The sequence below is a fragment of the Euphorbia lathyris genome, chromosome 6, assembly GCF_963576675.1.
Source record: "Euphorbia lathyris chromosome 6, ddEupLath1.1, whole genome shotgun sequence".
In the NCBI taxonomy this organism is placed as follows: Eukaryota; Viridiplantae; Streptophyta; class Magnoliopsida; order Malpighiales; family Euphorbiaceae; genus Euphorbia; species Euphorbia lathyris.
The window spans coordinates 87,974,935-87,993,920 of NC_088915.1; positions in this window are offsets into that span (position 1 = coordinate 87,974,935).

Below are 18,986 nucleotides of genomic sequence, written 5' to 3' on the forward strand. Positions count from 1 at the left end.
ATTAAAATATATATATAAAAAAAGTAACAAGTACCCATAACCAACACCTAAAATTTTATTTTGAATGTTATAAATGATAAAAAATTAGTATATTGTAATTTAATTAAATTTTATTAGAATTTTATTTAGTTTATAGAGAAATAAAAGTTGGGCTAATTACTAATCTAGCCCATTTGAAGGGGTCTATTAACATAGTTGACTCGCTTTACTTTCATCTCACCAAATTAGACACTTTTATCCACTTTGGACAAGAATACCCTTATTTCAATTCACCTTCTTCCTCAGACTCTCAATGTCTTTTTCGCCATCCCAACCCGACGAAAGCGACATTACCGCCACGTCTAGAGAGAGAAAAGACAGTGGTTTATAGAGAGAGAAATAAGAGATTATGTTTATAGAGAGAAAAGACGGTGGTTTATAGAGAGAAAGAAGAGAAAATGGTATCATTTCAATTTCCTCCATTTTCCTTTATATATAAACCCCTTTCTTATCCCAAATCCCATTTTAGGTTTCGCCCTCTTTGGCTAAGGCTTCATCTCTCTCACCCCTCTCTATCTTCAGTTGCTTTCTACATGCAAATCACTCGGACTAAGATCGAAACATGGTAATCCATATTTTCTTCGTTCCTGGATGTATTAGTGTTTCATTATTCCTTACTCTATCTTTTCCTCATCCGGTTTACTCTTGCGTATATGAATTTGAGTAGCTGGAATAAGGATCTATTAATTTTCAGATCTATCATTGAAAATGTTAGACCTCTCGCTTAGATACACTGATTTTACTGTATTCATTGTTAGATCTTTTGCTTAGATACACTGATTTTATTGGGTCTTTATCTTTTTTAACCTAGTGTAATATACTTCGTGATGCCGAAAATGTTATGAACTCATCTGATTCCTTTTTATTTGAACATAATATTTGCAGGGGTAGTAAGAATGCTTAAGTATATGGGAAGGCTGATTGAAAGAGGTTGTCAATCAGTTCATGCCTATAACATATGGGAAGATTTCTTTAACTTATTGAGTATATATATTGTTATGTTGGTATGAACTTATTGGTTGAATGTATGATGTTGGTTGAATATGTATAAACTGATTAGCCATGCTTTTATACTATATATTTTCATTGCGTATGTGTATGAAGTATGATCCTTTTATAGGTTAAATCATAATCCGTTTATGGTTGAATATGTATGAACTGATTAGCCATGCTCTTATGATACTACAAGTTATACTGCTATGAACTTATCCTGTTTATGGTTGATGTTCTGTTTAGGAAGCTAGAACTGACTGCGAGTATGTGTATGAAGCATGATCCTGTTGATGGTTGAATATGTATAAACTTATTAGCCATGCTCTTATACCATATATGTTCATTGCATATGTGTATGAAGCATGATCCTTTTATAGGTTGAATCATAATCTGTTTATGGTTGAATATATATGAACTGATTAGCCATGCTCTTGTGTTCATTGAGTATGTGTATGAAGCATGATACTACAAGTTATACTGCTATGAACTTATTCTGTTTATGGTTGATGTTCTGTTTAGGAAGCTAGAACTGACTGTGAGTATGTGTATGAAGCATGATCATGTTGATGGTTGAATATGTATGAACTGATTAGCTATGTTCTTATATTATATATGTTCATTGCGTATGTGTATGAAGCACGATCCTTTTATAGGTTGAATCATAATCTGTTTATGATTGAATGTGTATGAACTGATTAGCCATGCTCTTATATTCATTGAGTACGTGTATGAAGCATGATACTACGAGTTATACTGCTATTAACTTATCCTGTTTATGGTTGATATTCTGTTTAGGAAGCTAGAACTGACTGTGAGTATGTGTATGAAGCATGATCATGTTGATGGTTGAATATGTATAAACTGATTAGCCATGCTCTTATACTATATATATGTTCATTGCGTATGTGTATGAAGCATGATCCTTTTATAGGTTGAATCACAATATGCTTATGGTTGGATATGTATGAACTGATTAGCCATGCTCTTATGCTCTTATGGTTGAATATGTATGAACTAATTAGCCATGCTCTTATGTTCATTGAGTATGTGTATGAAGCATGATCATGTTTATGGTTGATGTTCTGTTTATGGTTGAATATGTATTTACGATGTTCCTTTTCACTTGGCTTGTTATCTTAAACTAAAGCATTCAGCACGGTGATAAGTTTCTGATGCATTCAGCACAAAGAGAGTCCCTTGTGGTGACAGCATCATAAACTTCATCACCGTGCTCATCTTTTAATGAGTACAATCCAAGTGGCAGGAACATAGTAAAGGGCCATTGAGCATGTATGAAGCATGTAGAAGGGTCAATTTAGGCTACTTGTATGTTTTGATATGGCTTGTAAATGATAATACTGAATATATATATATATATATATATATATATATATGAACTCTACGTTATATTACAAAATGGGGGGTGAGTGTTATTTCCATTCGGTTCTCCTTGAATTTTCAAATCTCCTATACTATCACATGGATAGTACACGAGTTTTGGAATTACAAGGAGAACCACGTGTGGAACTCATATCCACCTTGCATGCTCCTCAGTCCATCTCCAGACGCTTGAATCATAATCTGTCCTGTTGTTGAGGTATTGCTCAGCAACTTCTTCTTGCCTGGAAAATGGCTCCTCAGTGAGGGGTTGTATTAGTAGATCATATATATGCCACAACAACTACAAAATGCATAGACTAATTAGATCACAAACATGATTAAATGTTTATCAAATGAATTAGATAAACTGTGGCAGATCTATATCGTGGTAGTGGGATAGGCAGGGCGTGAAATGAGAGGGGGAAGAGAAATCATTCCCTGAGGAGCCACATTGATAAGCCCGCAATACACCTAAATTAGCATGCATAAATATATTCAATTTCATGTAAAATATATATTAATTATATTATTTTGTTAAGATTTTACGTTGATATTTGTTACTTGTGTACAAGGTGTTAATTTTTTGGAAAAATCCAAATAGGAGCTAAAACGGAGCAAAAACGAGTAAGAAATCATGTTTTCAGTAAAAGACACGTACGAGATTCAGAAGCCGCGCCAGAGATTTTGGAATCAAAATAAGGAAGCGACACGGAGTGTCTATCGCGACCGAGATTCTCATTATCTCAGTCGTGACACGCTAATAGCAAGCCCAGCAATGCAAGTTTCTTCCATTCCTCCTTATCATTCGTATATGTTCAGAATCATTGTTTATTATATTTTATAACTTATCGTCACCCGTATCATTTTCTTAGAGTTGAAGTATACAAAGTCTGTCTCACCATAGTTTAGGAGTAGTTTGTAGTTGTCACCCAAACCAAACTAAAGTATTCACCGCTTAGATAACGAATAGAACCGAGTAGTTTAATACTTGTGGTTATAAATCCCGTAGATTCGATGACCGGTCTTAACTGGATTATTACTTGATACGACGGGGTACACTTGCGCCTACGTAGTAGCGTCTAGTAGAGCTAAAGCACCTAATAGAAAGACCTTAATCATAACGCACACATACAATAACTTATATTCACACACCGTACTACTAGGCGCCGCACGCGCATCAATACTTATCACCGACGGAATTTTCTGTAGGTATTACACGTTTTTCTTATAGTGATAGTCACTTGTTATAAATTAATTAGCTTTTATTATATTTCCTTGTTTAGCTTCTTACATCTTGTTTAAATACTTATACTTATCATTCAGGAATTCAATTAATCCAATATGTCTCAACACGTGAATAGAAGGGGAGAACAATTTTATTACAACCATTTGTATATAAATGGAGCAGAAATGGAGTTGGCTATATACTGTATATTACCGAACTCAGTTCATCAAGGAAATCGTGAGTCCTTGTGTTTTTTATTACTATTTTCTTCAAGTTTTATATTTTTTATTATTTTTGTTTCTTCAACTTACACCCACTCTTTTTAAAAATAAAAATTCTCTAACTCATTAATCTTTGTTTTGTTTTTGTGCAGATAATACTTGTTTATATCATGCTAGGATAAAGGCTTATGAGTCTAGACTACGTCTATCTCAAAAGTTAGGAAAGCTTGAAATATCAGGCCAGTACCCACACTATCAATACAACATGTCATAGATGCGTGTACTGAAATGTCAATAGAGTCAATAACAAAGTTTCTCAAAAACATTGGAGTCACTACGGTGTATCGATATCCGTTTAAGGGGCCAAAAGGTCCAAACCATTGTGAAAAGGTAAGTTTTACAGTGTTAACAAATTTTAGTCAAATAAAACTTTCATTTTCATATATTTTAAAATGATATGTGAGTCAATTTTTAAGTCAAATAATATTTAGTTAATTTTTTAAAATTAGACCTTATATTTGAGATAATTTGTGGCCTCTTTGATTTTTTTTTTATCTTCTTCAGACGACAAAACATATATCATACATGTAGCAATTAACGCCTGCAAGGCTCGTCTGAGACTCGCCCGGTGGAGGGTGGATCCAGATTGGGAATCCCTGAAACTATCAATCTAGTACGGTATTGACTTGTTGATGTTCGCTTCTTTTCTTTCTTCCGACATTTTTTAGCGATTAGTTTTTTACTCTATCTTCCGCAACTGTTTGTCTTCCTCCAACTTGTATGTTTCTTTCTCTCTCTCACTGATGATTTTACTTCTTATCTATCATTGTTCTTTGTTTATATCCATTGATATGTTTTTTCTTCTTCTTATGAAGTTTAGATCAAGTATTCCCTCTTATTTTATTCTTTTTTTGTTTTACTTTTGATACTATCGAAACTAAGTTGTCAAAATAAATTTTAATTTTCATTGAATTTAAGGGGTGAAATTGATTTTTCAGTTAAACCTTAATTTGACAGCTTAATTTATTAATGGTTTGATTGGATGGATAGAATACAAAAGTGTTTCAGAGGGTTAGTATAAGAAAGGTTTGGAAAAGAAATAGAACTAAGTTATCATCCAATCAAAGCCTCAAGTCGCAAAACGGAAATTATATGTAATTAACTGATGCTAAACAATTGAAATCTAAAATATTGGGTATTTCTTTTGGTTTGTTGGATCAACTTCTCCTGTTTGCCTTGCTTTCATTTGTGTATATCTGTAACCCCCGTCCCGGGTCACATTGAAAACGCATAGGACCAAACAATCATCACAATTAAGCATAAATACCAACATAACTACATAAAGGCTCTCTATTTATTTCCATCTATCAAAGTCTCATAACCAAAAGGTTAAATAACCAACCAAATAATTTAATCCATCAACAATATTCACTTAAATTTAAGCAAATAATCCAAACCAATAATATAATAAATCCTAATGAATGTCTACAAAATTGCTAATGGGAATGTGACGCTTATACTTGCCAGCCTGAACGCAGGGTAACCCTGAAAATCTAGCAAATAGGAGAACCTCTGAACCTAGCCTGAAAAATATGGCAAGTGGTGAGCTGCCTACTCAATAAGCATAATTACAAATATTCATACATATACATATATAAATATATATCATTCACACCTATTATATTTAACCAGATAACATAACAAACCAGACTGTTGACTATAACTAATATCCTAAAGTTAATATATTTATTTTTAAGGGCCCTAGCTAAACCTAATTGAAATATGTCCAATGGCCTCATGGTTAACAATATTCAATCGTAGATATACACTATCGCCCTCAGTTTCAGGACATGTATCCTTTTAACCTTATAATAATTATCTAAGTAATACGGTACTGCTATCGCCCCCAGTTTCAGGACACAGTACAAATTCAATTAGAGTAAAATAACACCCTACCCAGGTGCCTGTGATCACAGTATCAACAAACATCCAGACTATTGTACTTATCCACTTAAGCTAGCTAATTAAGTGAGATTTTAAAATGAAACGTATTGTTATTCTACCATAGACAATCACCTTGTAAAATAATTACTTCAACATATGATCAAAATAATATGCATCAACTGTGAATTTAAGCACAACCATATCCAAATTTCAGACATCTATCGATCCCATCATTGCGTAATCTATGATTTTAAATTTGATTCTATCCAACTAAATAATAATTATTTTTCACCATCCGATCAGCCAAGACTAAAAAAACTCAATCATCGTAATTAGTAAGTTTTTCCAAAACATCACAACCATATACATAATTCCCTTTCCTAGAACAATAATCCATAGCATATAATAATCATAGCAAGTTTATGCACATATAACAATCCATAGCATGGTTTCATCATCACCTCACACATATATATATTTCTTTGAACAATTCACATATAGATATATATAAACATATAAATATTAATAATTATGACTACCTCTCGTTCCAAGTTAATCAACCTGTTCGAGTTCTTGTTCACCCGTTTCTTCCTCCCCTATAAATATAAAAATGCATTCCTACAATTAATTCATGTTTTAAAAAAAATGATAGATATGTAATGTATGTTCTGAATGTCCCTAACCCCTCTAATTAATCAATAACCATTTACTTAAATCTAAAATTCTAACCCTTTAAAAATTCAATTATCATAGAAGACTAATAATTTAGAAAAAACATCATATATATCAGAACCTATACCGGGTAAAATTCTGGTTGAAAAACGCTCACCGGAGTCTCGCCGGAAAGCGGTGGCCGGTTGCCGAAATTCCGTCAGACTTGTCGGAAGTGCGAACTGAGATTACCACGAGATAGCCGGCGTTCAAAGGAATGCAAAAATATACTCCTTTCACTACTAAAATCGCCTAAAAGGTCGGGATCTAACACTTTTCCGGTGAAAATACCCGCTCCGGTCACCACCCTTTTCGGTCAGAAAAATATGAATGGTGGTCTCAAAATCTTCCTTATGAAATAAGGAATTCAATGGTATGATTTTCTCTTCAAGAGGTGATCGGAGTAGGGAGTTACGAAGAAAGTTAGGATTGGAAGAAAAGAAAAAATAAAGCTGCGCAGGGAATGAATTTGGTTCTGGTGTTGGTATCTCGAACCCCAACTCCACTAAAATATTAATAATAATAATAATAAGGCTTAATACATTATTTTCCCCCTGAACTTGTCCAAAAAGCTTGGATGGCCCCCTGAACTTTAACAGGGTTTAAGTAGCCCCCTGAACTTACAAATAGTGTAACCAACTGCTCCCTCCATCCTATGTGGCAGTGCACGTACATATCAGGAAAAGAGAAGCGCGTGAACAGCCAAAAGAAGAGGATTTCCTCCTATTTTATACCGTTTGACAATGGTAAAATCCATGATTCTTTTGAATCTTTCTTCAAAGTAACGGACTTCGTTCTTCGATCTTCAATCAAGATGGTAATTTTTTCTTTTTCGTTTCTTATTTTATTCAGCTGATGGTTTAGTTCTTCTGGCGATCCTCATTTTTGTTCAATTATATTTTAATCTGGTGGAAATATTAGGTTTGATCTGGTTTCCTCAATATTAGGTTTTATGAATTTGGTTTTATGAATTTTTAGTTTTTGTAAAGTAGGTTATTTGTTCATCCTTCTTATTGAAGGAATTGGTTCTTCTTATTTTTTCCCCCTTCTTTGATTTTGGTTTCTGAATTTACTTTTGTTAGATTGATTATGGAGGTGATGGTATACCCAATTGTTATTGTGGTCAAATTACAACTTTAATGGCTTCATGGAAAACACCAAATCCAGGAAGAAAGTTATTTGGTTGCAGAAAATATGATGTAAATAGCAATTATAATTAGAAAACACTGATTTGATTTTTGTTAATTTGATTAATTAAATAGAAGGTATGTAATGCAGGGGAATGAAAAATGTGGTATGATCCTCCTTTGAATGATCATTATAGGCAAGTTATGTGGGGGTTGCTGGTGAAGAAAAATATAAGAGAAAATTCAATTCAAGAAGACATTGTGCATGAAGTTGGCTTTGGAATGCAGCAATGCAAGAGAGCTAATTGGAAGAAATTCTTAGCATTTTCATTTTAAGTGTAACATGTGGTACTTTAATTTGGCTGGTGTAATTAGGAGACATGTAATTTGGTTAAGTGTGTTTGCTGTAATTTGGTTAGGTGTATTTGCTGTAATTTGACAATACGTATTTGCTGTATATTTAAGGTATAAATTGCTGTGTATTTTTACCTTAATTTGTCTACAATATTGCTATTACAAATTATACCAGCATTGTTGGCACATATTAATATACCTGTATTATAAATTCACACGAATAACTTGTAATATAAATTCAACAGAAATGGATTAAACACAAAATGATAATTTGTTCATTACAAAATCATTCCCAAAATAACGAATTACAAACTTCAAGTTAACAGTCTTGTGTCCAAAAAAGTACACAATTTATAAGTTTAGCTACTACTTATTAAACCACCTAACAACTGTAGGTTGTGAGTTTGTTTTATCAGTTGAATGAGTTGCTGGTCTTCTTTCACTAACTTCGGGTTGACTGGAAGTAACACGTTGTCTGTTTGCTAATTCTTGCTGCAATTGTTGTGGAGTCATAGATTTCTTTCCAAAAAACTTAAGCTTTTGTGGCTGGAATCCATTATCTCCTGTTACATCAACAGAATTTTTGATGTTCCTTGCACCAGTTGTAACAACTCTTCCACCTAGTGTACCAGACTATTAAAACACATCAAACAGTGAACGGTGTTAAAACTGGTCTCTGATATATTATATAAAAAAAAAGAATTAAAAGTAATTACTTACAAGCTCGGTTGTAAAACCGGTCCTCTCTGATATAACAACGCCATACCCAGACAACCTTGGCCTCTTGTACGCAGCTTGTTTATTTGCATTAACACTTTTCTCCTATAATTAACAGCTTAATTATGATTATAAATAATGAAAGTAATTAAATAAACACATTATTTAATATTATTACCGAATTGTTTCTTTGTGTACTAGTAAGAGTAGGCCTAGTAATTGGCAGTTTAGCTGGTCGTGTAGAAACACGAGCTGCATGTGAACTGGAACCCTGCAAAAATCAATTACATGTGAAAAAATACAAGTTCAGTTGGTCTTATAAATCAATCCTTCTAACAGAACACAACCTACAAATATCAACATCAGTATTGAGATGGTAAATATGCGAATTGGATCATTAATCAGGACCAATCTTTATTAATTATTAACACAGCTCCATTGTTAAAATATGAAGGCATTAATTATCAATTAGGCCTACTAATTAGGTTACTATATTAATGCTTTTATATTGATCAAGCCTACTAATTAGGCTGCTATATTAATGCTTTAAACCTTTGAGTTTAATATAATCTGCTGGTATAGTTATTAGTATCATGTTTAAAAAAAAACTAATGAACAATTACCTCTGTCCCAGCTTCCTTTCTCTGTTGACAACTCTTTTTGTTATGGCCTTCCTTTTTGCAAAATGAACAAGTCATCAATGTTCCTTTCCGTGAATATTTCCCAATCTTCTTTGGCTCATCCTTTGATTTGCGTCTATTCTTTTTTGGTCTACCTGGCAGTATCTTAACCTCGGGTGGTTCAATAGGTGGGTTGTTTGATTGTGGCCACATTTTCATATTCAACATTGGCTGAATACAATTTGCATAAGCTTTCATATAGGTTGTTTTGTGGTACCAGTGAGCAACAAAATTCTGTGCGTCCAAACCTTGCCTATGCAATGCGACAATAACATGTGCACATGGAATTCCTTTAAGGCCCCAAGCCCTACAAGAGCAGGATTGCTTCTTCAAATCAACCACATGTCTGTATGCTCCTTCCACTACTTCAAAACCAAACTCCCCATTCCAAGTTATGCTACATTTCATTGCCCTAGAAGTATTCTTCTTCAAAACATCCATAGCCATAGGTGATATATCAGCAATCCATTTTTTTTCCACAAATTCTCTCATATCTACTATCCTATTCATCATTTGCAATCTAACTTCTTCAAACAGTGTAATTATTGTTTTGTGTCTTGCTTTCAGTATCCATCCATTAAATGTTTCAGACATGTTATTATCAACGAAATCACAGTTAGTTGCCATTGAAAAATAAGTCCGACACCATCCTTCTTTATCATAGCACAAAAGTTCCTCAACAATATTCTGACCTAACTTGCTTAAAGCTGCTAAGTTATCATTAAATTCAGCTTCAAACATGGATTTAGAACATCTCCAGAAACAAGCTCTTCGTTCAACACCCCTCCATTTTTTTGACCAATTTGCCAAAACGTGTCTTGCACACATTCTATGCTCCGCATTTGGGAGAACCTCTTTAATAGCCGGAATTAATCCCTATCGATAAGCATATAAAATAAACACAGAGATTAGTAAGCACAGTAACAACATATTAAGCATATAATAAAGCACAAATAACCATACAACTTGGAATAACAGAACATTAATAAGCACAATAAAAAGCATAAATAAGCATCCAACTTAAGCTGAAAAATAAATTATACCTTCTGCATATCAGTCACCACAGTGTATCCATCACCAAGAGATAATTCCAAGTCTGCTTGCAACAATTTGATAAACCATTTCCAAGTGTGTTTTGTCTCGGAATCTGTCACTGCCCAAGCAATCGGATACATTTGATTATTACCATCTTTTGTCACTGCAACCAACATTTGCCCTTTACATATTCCTTTCAGGAAGTTTCCATCTAACCCAATACATCTTCTGCATCCCTCTTTGAAACCTTTTTTCAATGCATTGAAGCACATGTAAAAACCCCTAAATATCAATGTAGGAGGTATCCCTTTAGAGTCTACATGGACTACACAGGTACTCCCTGGATTGGACCTTAAGATTTCATCCCTATAGTCATAAAGTCTAGCAAATTCTAATCTATAGTCACCCATCAATTCCCCTATAATATTATTCTTGGCCTTCCTGCATGATGTTTTACCAGCATATATCTCAAGCTTCGTTTTCACCAAGTCTTGCAATTGCCATATCTTGATCCCTGGATTTTCAGTAACTTTTTCCTTGAAATACTTTGTTAGAAATTTGGCATTGCAATGCCTATTTATGTTAGTCCGGTAACAAGTGTGCACTGGATGGTAAGTCTTGATGGTAAAATTATGTGACCTTTTCTCTAAACTGCCAAAAAGATGCCATTCACATGTTTTGATACATCTAGCCCTAACTCTATCACTATCGTTTGGCCTTATTGTCAACTGCACACCCTTCCTCACTGCATAATTGCAAATTGCTTCCCTAAATTGATGCACATTCTCAAACACCATCCCCAATTCCCATAGGGTCTCCTCACATTTTGGATCATAGTGGACCCTTGTATTTCTCTTTCTGGTTCTTTCTTGTATGCCATCACCATCTTCATCTTCAGTGCCAAAGCTGTCCACATCAGAGCTCCCTATATAGTCTTCATCACCACCTAGAAGTCCAGCATATCGGTTACCTTCTTTCAACCAATCCAGAAATCCAATATCACTTCCAGCTTCTCTCAATTCAATTTCCTTGTTTTGAAGACCTTTATTTCTCTTAGATCTTTCCCTCCTGTAACTCGAAACAGTTTGTTTAACTTGTTCTACCTCCTCATCATTCTCACTACCTTCATCATCATCAATATCTGCTTCATATAACTCATCTTCTGTTGTAGCAGAGTCAGATCCATCACAATTTTCATCATTCGAGTGACCTGACTGGTTTTCCTCATCTAAGCTAGCATAACTTGCATCCTCTTCATCTCCATTTCCCTCGTCTTGTATAGCTTCTTCATCTTCAGCTAAGTCATTAATGGGAAGATGTGTATTAAATGCATTACTATGGATAGAAATAACCATATTTGCAACCTCTTCCAGGGTTGCCCTATTTTCTTCCACATCAGCCTGGTGGGACCCATCTATATAATCCACATAGACATCAACACTCTCCCCATTATTTACACCATCTAACATATCCATAACCACCCCATCATGTATTATCTCAATAAATTCTCTTGTACCTCTATGTTGGTAGTATAAAGGGCCACATACAACATATTTAAACACCTCACGTACTGTCCAAAGAAGGTCTAACCTGCTGATTTTATCCATGTCTATAATTTTTTCCACTTCCTGAATACCCCCAACGTATTTCTTTGACCCTCCTTCATCCTTTAATTTCCCTCCATGATGCCATTTAATATGGACTGACATTTCACCACTAGTTTGACTGAAAATAAAACAATTTGAGCAAAACAACTTGGTCAATAACTATAGAATTGAATAAAGAAAAGCAATCCAACAAATCACAGCTTTTTTAGTCTTTTAACAATGAAAATAACTGCATATTTAGACAGGAATGGAGGAATCCACACAAAAAAAAAACAAAATGGCTACAGCAAAAGCAATTAAATATGACTACATAAGACTTTTTCAACAGCAAAAAAAATGATAAACAAATGAAAGAGAATCTCAAGACAAAAATTAACCCCACATGCTCAACATTATGCCAAAGAACAAAAATACCCTTACTTTCCATGTATAATATCCATTTTACACATTCAGTAAAAGATTCAGTCAAATGCCTATATAAACTCAATGAAATAAGCCATAAGAAGAAAACAACTAACCTCAAGCAACCAAGATGATAATGGAATATGATTACTTTAATGGAAACAACTAACCTCAACGCCAGGATAAATCACTTCATTGAATCGCCTTTCAACTATGGAGGAATGTAAATCTCAGTTGACTGTTCATGGAAATTAGGGAGAAATATTTGTGATGAAAAGGAAGAACTTTGTGTTTATGGAAATTAGGGATTGCAAATGTGTGATCAAAACGATTTGTGATGATGGAAATTTGGGAAACTGATGTTGAAGATTAGGGATTTTTGACTGTTCAGTTTTCTGTCACGTTTTGAGAGGGAAACGTAAGAGAATCATTTTTCTTCTGATTAAAATGACATGGCACTCATTAATCCTATGTGGCGACAACTGTCACTCTATTTTGAAAAGTCAATGGCGCGTGGGTCCCAGTTCCCATCTATATTCTGGAATTGAGAATTGAGGGAGCAATTGGTTACACTATTTGCAAGTTCAGGGGGCTACTTAAACCCTGTTAAAGTTCAGGGGGCCATCCAAGCTTTTTGGACAAGTTCAGGGGGCAAATAATGTATTAAGCCTAATAATAATAATAATAACATGGTCCACTCACCTATTTCTTTTCCTCTTCTTTTCTTTTGACAAAAAGAACTAGTCCCCTTTCTTTTATTTATTTATTTATTCCTATTGTTATTTTTTTTAATTATGCATAACTATTTAGATGTTACAATATCACTGACGGAGATGCTTATCACCGACAGAATTTTCTGTAGTTATTACACGTTTTTCTTGTAGTGATAGTCACTTGTTGTAATTAATTAGCTTTTATTACATTTCCTTGTTTAGCTTCTTACATCTTGTATAAATACTTATACTTATCGTTCAGGAATTCAATTAATCCAATATGTCTCAATGTATGAATAGAAGAGGAGAACAATTTTATTACAACCATTTGTATATAAATAGAGCAGAAAGGGAGTTGGCTATACACCGTATATTACCGAACTCAGTTCATCACGGAAATCGTGAGTCCTTGTGTTTTTTATTACTATTTTCTTTAAGTTTTATATTTTTTATTATTTTTGTTTCTTCAACTTATACTCACTCTTTTTAAAAACAAAAGTTCGCTAACTCATTAATATTTGTTTTGTTTTTGTACAGATAATACTTGTTTATGTCATTCTAGGATAAAGGCTTTTGAGTCTAGTCTACGTGTATCTCAAAAGTCGGGAAAGCTTAGAATATCAGGCCAGTACCCACACTATCAATACAACATGTCATTGATGTGTGTACTGAAATGTCAGTAGAGTCAATAACAAAGTTTCTCAAAAACATCGGAGTCACTACGATGTATCGGTATCTGTCTAAAGGGCCAAAAGGTCCAAACCGTTGTGAAAAGGTAAGTTTTACAATGTTAACAAATTTTAGTCAAATAAAACATTCATTTTCATATATTTAAAAATGATATGTGAGTCAATTTTTTAGTTAAATAATGTTTAGTTAATTTTCAAAATGAGACCTTATATTTGAGATAATTTGTAACCTCTTTGATTTATTTTTTTTATCTTCTTAAGACGACAAAACATGTACCATACATGGTGCAATTAATGTCTGCAAGGCTCGTCTGAGACTCACCCGGTGAAGGGTGGATCCGGATTGGGAATCCCTGAAACTATCAATCTAGTACAGTATTGACTTATTGACGTTCGCTTTTTTTCTTTCTTCCGACATTTTTTAATGATTAGTTTTTTACTCTATCTTCCGCAACTGTTTGTCTTCCTCCAACTTGTATGTTTCTTTCTCTCTCACTGATGATTTTGCTTCTTATCTATCACTGTTCTTTTTTATATCCATTAATATGTTTTTTCTTCTTCTTATGAAGTTCAGATCAAGTACTTCCTCTTATTGTACTCTTTTTTTTTGTTTTACTTTTGATACTATCGAAACTAATTTGTCAAAATAAATTTTAATTTTTTATTGAATTTTAGGGGTGAAATTGATTTTTCAATTGAACCTCAATTTAACAGCTTAGTTTATTTATGGTTTGATTAGAATAGAAGAGTGTTTCAGAAGGTTAGTATAGGAAAGGTTTGGAAGGGAAATAGAACTAAGTTATCATCCAATCAAAGCCTCAAGTCGCTAAAGGAAAATTATATGGAATTAACTGATGCTAAACAATTGCAATCCAAAATATTTGGTATTCTTTCGGTTTGTTGGATCAACTTCTCCTATTTGTCTTGCTTTCATTTGTGTATATCACACATGAAGATGCTTATCACTGGCCGAATTTTTTGTAGGTATTACACGTTTTACTTGTAGTGATAGTCACTTGTTGTAAATTAATTAGCTTTTATTATATTTCCTTATTTATCTTCTCACATCTTGTATAAATACTTATACTTATCGTTCAGGAATTCAATTAATCCAATATGTCTCTACGCATGAATAGAAGGAGCAAACAATTTTATTACAACCATTTGTATATAAATGGAGTAGAAATGGAGTTGGCTATACACCGTATATTACCGAACTCAGTTCATCAAGGAAATCGTGAGTCCTGTTTTTTATTACTAATTTCTTCAAGTTTTATATTTTTTATTATTTTTGTTTCTTCGACTTACACCCACTCTTTTTAAAAACAAAAATTCTCTAACTCATTAATCTTTCTTTTGTTCTTGTGCAGATAATACTTGTTTAAGTCATGCTAAGATAAAGGCTTTTGAGTCTATACTACATCTATCTCAAAAGTCGGGAAAGCTTGTAATATTACGGCCAGTACCCACACTATCAATACAGCATGCTATAGATGCGTGTACTGAAATGTCAGTAGAGTCCATAACAAAGTTTCTCAAAAACATCGTAGTCACTATGGCGTATCGGTATCCGTTTGAGGGGCCAAAAGGTTCAAACAGTTGTGAAAAGGTAAGTTTTACCGTGTTAACAAATTTTAGTCAAATAAAACTTTCATTTTCATATATTTAAAAATGATATATGAGTCAATTTTTTTAGTCAAATAATGTTTAGTTAATTTTTAAAATTAGACCTTATATTTGAGATAATTTATGGCCTCTTTGATTTATTTTTTTTATCTTCTTCACACGACAAAACATGTACCATACATGCAGCAATTAATGCCTGCAATGCTCGTCTGAGACTCGCAAGCTGGAGGGTGGATCTGGATTGGGAAACCCCGAGGCTATCAATCCAGTACGGTATTGACTTGTTGCTGTTCGCTTCTTTTCTTTCTTCCGATATTTTTTAGCGATTAGTTTTTTACTCTATCTTCTGCAGCTATTTTGCAAGGCTCGTCTGAGACTCGCACGGTGAAGGGTGGATCCGGATTGGGAAGCCCTGAGGCTATCAATCTAGTACGGTATTGACTTATTGTTGTTTGCTTCTTTTCTTTCTTCCAATATTTTTTAGCGATTAGTTTTTTACTCTATATTCCGCAACTATATTTCTTCTTCCAACTTGTATGTTTCTTTCTCTCTCTCACTGATGATTTTGCTTATTATCTATCATTGTTCTTTGTTTATATCCATTGATATGTTTTTTCTTCTTCTTATGAAGTTTAGATCAAGTACTCCCTCTTATTTTACTCTTTTTTTGTTTTACTTTTGATACTATCGAAACCAAGTTGTCAAAATAAATTTTAATTTCATTGAATTTTAGGGGTGAAATTGATTTTCAGTTGAACCTTAATTTGACAGCTTAATTTATTTATGGTCCAAAAAGCTAAAAGATCCAGGGTGCAAGGCTATTTATACTAGGTTAGTTGTAACCCTCGATTTTGTAACTAGAAAGTCTCCATTAATGCCTCATTAATGGTGGTTACTGAGTTCTTTCAAGTATGACTGTTAGCTCATTTATGAGGCTATTACTTACCTTTAATGATGTCGGTTTTCTTCTAGGAAGACAACGCCAATATCCTTTGGGCGTATCGATGCCTGATGACGGGTTTCCCAAGACATAGCGGTTACGAGCCTCTTTATGACGTCTGACCATCTGTGGCGTATCGATGAATCTAGGGATCCATCGTGGCGTACAACTTACCTCGCACGCCACAATTCTGCCATATCCCTTGGCCGTAGTCATTCGGTTAATTGATCCTTCAGTCCCTTGATAGTATCTGGATGTTATCAGAAGCCCCCCTAAAAGTGACAATAAAGCCCTTTAGGGCTTTTAAGCTTCTTCGCATGCTGTCAATAGGCGACTTATTGATGGGTGTTATGTCCCATGCCACAGGTAGGTTGCCAGGTGTCACTTGAAGGCTCTTGTACCGAGAAAGATGAAGTCAGGGTCCCCTTTTTAAACTTTTTTTCTCTCTCTTCGGCTTTTCACTTGTTCTTCTTGGTTCATCTTCTCGAGCTCATCTGACTCTTCAAGCTTTGGAGTTTTCTCTTTTCCGGAATCCTTCGATCCCACCGTCGATCTTTCCATCGTTCATCCTCGTCTTTCACTCCATTGTCCGTGTAAGTTCGTCTGACTCTTCTCATTTTCCCTTTCTTCCTTATTTCCATGGGTTCGAGTTCTGAACTCTTAGGCTGAGTTCTTCGACTGAAGATTCTTCGAGTGAGAGTTCTTCCGTGAGGGCTCTGAGTTGTGAATTCACAAATTTAAGCAGTCTTAGAGAGAATCGGGAAGTTTGTTAGCCTGGGTTTTTAGAAACCCAGGGTCCTGCCGTTGTTGCTTCTCTAGTTGCGACGGCGGTGCTTAGATTGGCTTCTGGTAAAGAGGCCTCCTCCTCGATTCCTTACAGGAGGAAGATGAAGGGTCCAAAGATGGAAATTACTCCATCACGGATGAGCTTTGGGGATCTGACCGCGCTGGCGGGTCTTTATCCCTGGATGAAGAGAGTAGATTTATTACTAGCAGATGAGACACATCGTCCTGGTCAGCCCCCGAAGGGGTATTTCGCTGTATACATGAGCCACGTAGAGAGGGGGTTTGTTTTTCCAGTCCCTTGATAATATTTGGATGTCAAAAAAATAGAATTTATATCAAAATGAACAATATCTATATAATATTAGACCAAACCGCTATCATCCAGCGGTACCAATTGTACCCCGACGCCCTCTTCCCCATTCAGATTAATTAATAGATGGAAAAAAGCATAATTAAGCCCCTGAACTTTGCCTGTTTTAAGGATAAAGCCAATGATTAATTATTTTTCCATATTGAGTCATTGATCATTAAATTTGTTATGGATCCAGCTCTTATTTAACTTTTTCGTCGAGTTTGAATGAGATGCGTCGTTAAGGGATTCAGACTGTTGATGTTGACATTTTCACTGTCATGTGGACAAATAAAAAAAGGTAAATTACAAAACTAGGTCAAATGGGAGGCCCATTTACATATTTAACTCATTTATTCAACCTACTACATATCTAGACTGTTTTTGTGTGACTTTCCCATAATACCCTCAATATTTGCGCACGTCAGTCTCCCTCCCGTATGACTTCGTAGATTCGATCATATGCGAAGCCTGCAAAGCTAATGTTTGGTTTACTTGATGAATTTAATTAGCATATGTGAAGCCTGGATGTGTTTTGAAGCTCATTCGCGAAGTGGTATATAACAAAAAATACCAAACAACAACGAATTCTAACATTAAAATCATAACATTATCAAAATTTACAACAAGATTGCCACAATAACAACATTAAAATCATAACATTGTCAAAATTTACAACAAGATTGCCACAATAAACTCCTAACAAATCACTTCAAAGTGAACCTGACTAATCTGGACGGAAATTTCTCCCTCTACAGGAAGTCCAGACTTTTTGGGATGATAAATGGAAGTCCAGACCTTTTGGGATGGACGTGTCCCATGGTGCACACTAAGATTGGCACAATCTCTCCTAACTAATCATTTCAAAGTGAATGTGCCAATCTTGAGGGAAATTTCTCCCTATATAGGAAGGAAAGTCATCTCCCCTGCAGCCCAATACGCCGCCTTCCAGAAAGGGATGTTATGTAATCAACCACCTTTAGGAAATATTAATCGTGCTAAACAGGGAAAACGATGATTTTGGCTTCGCGAAATGAGGATTAGTGAAACATGCGAATGTAAATGTGCAGGGAAAGGATGATTTTACTTCGCGAATTGATGTTTTCGCGAAGTCTGCGAGGTTTGAAACGTGACGATCTATGTCGCATATCGATGCTTTCACGAAGTCTGCGAGTGAAATCATGAACTTTTCTACTCGCAGACTTCACGAGCTAATCGATTCGCGAAGTAGATCGACACGTTTCAGGCTCTTTCTCTTCGCAGATCTTCGTGAAATCATCGACTACGCGAAGTGATTTCATGGAAAAACGTAGAAGAAACAGCAGATACTTACATTTTTCGTGCCTTTCACCCTTAAAAGCGACAATAACAATATGATAAACTGGGAAAAATGATGAAAATAACGTAGAATAACCATTTTTTTGATGGTAACAAGAAGAAAGAAACCA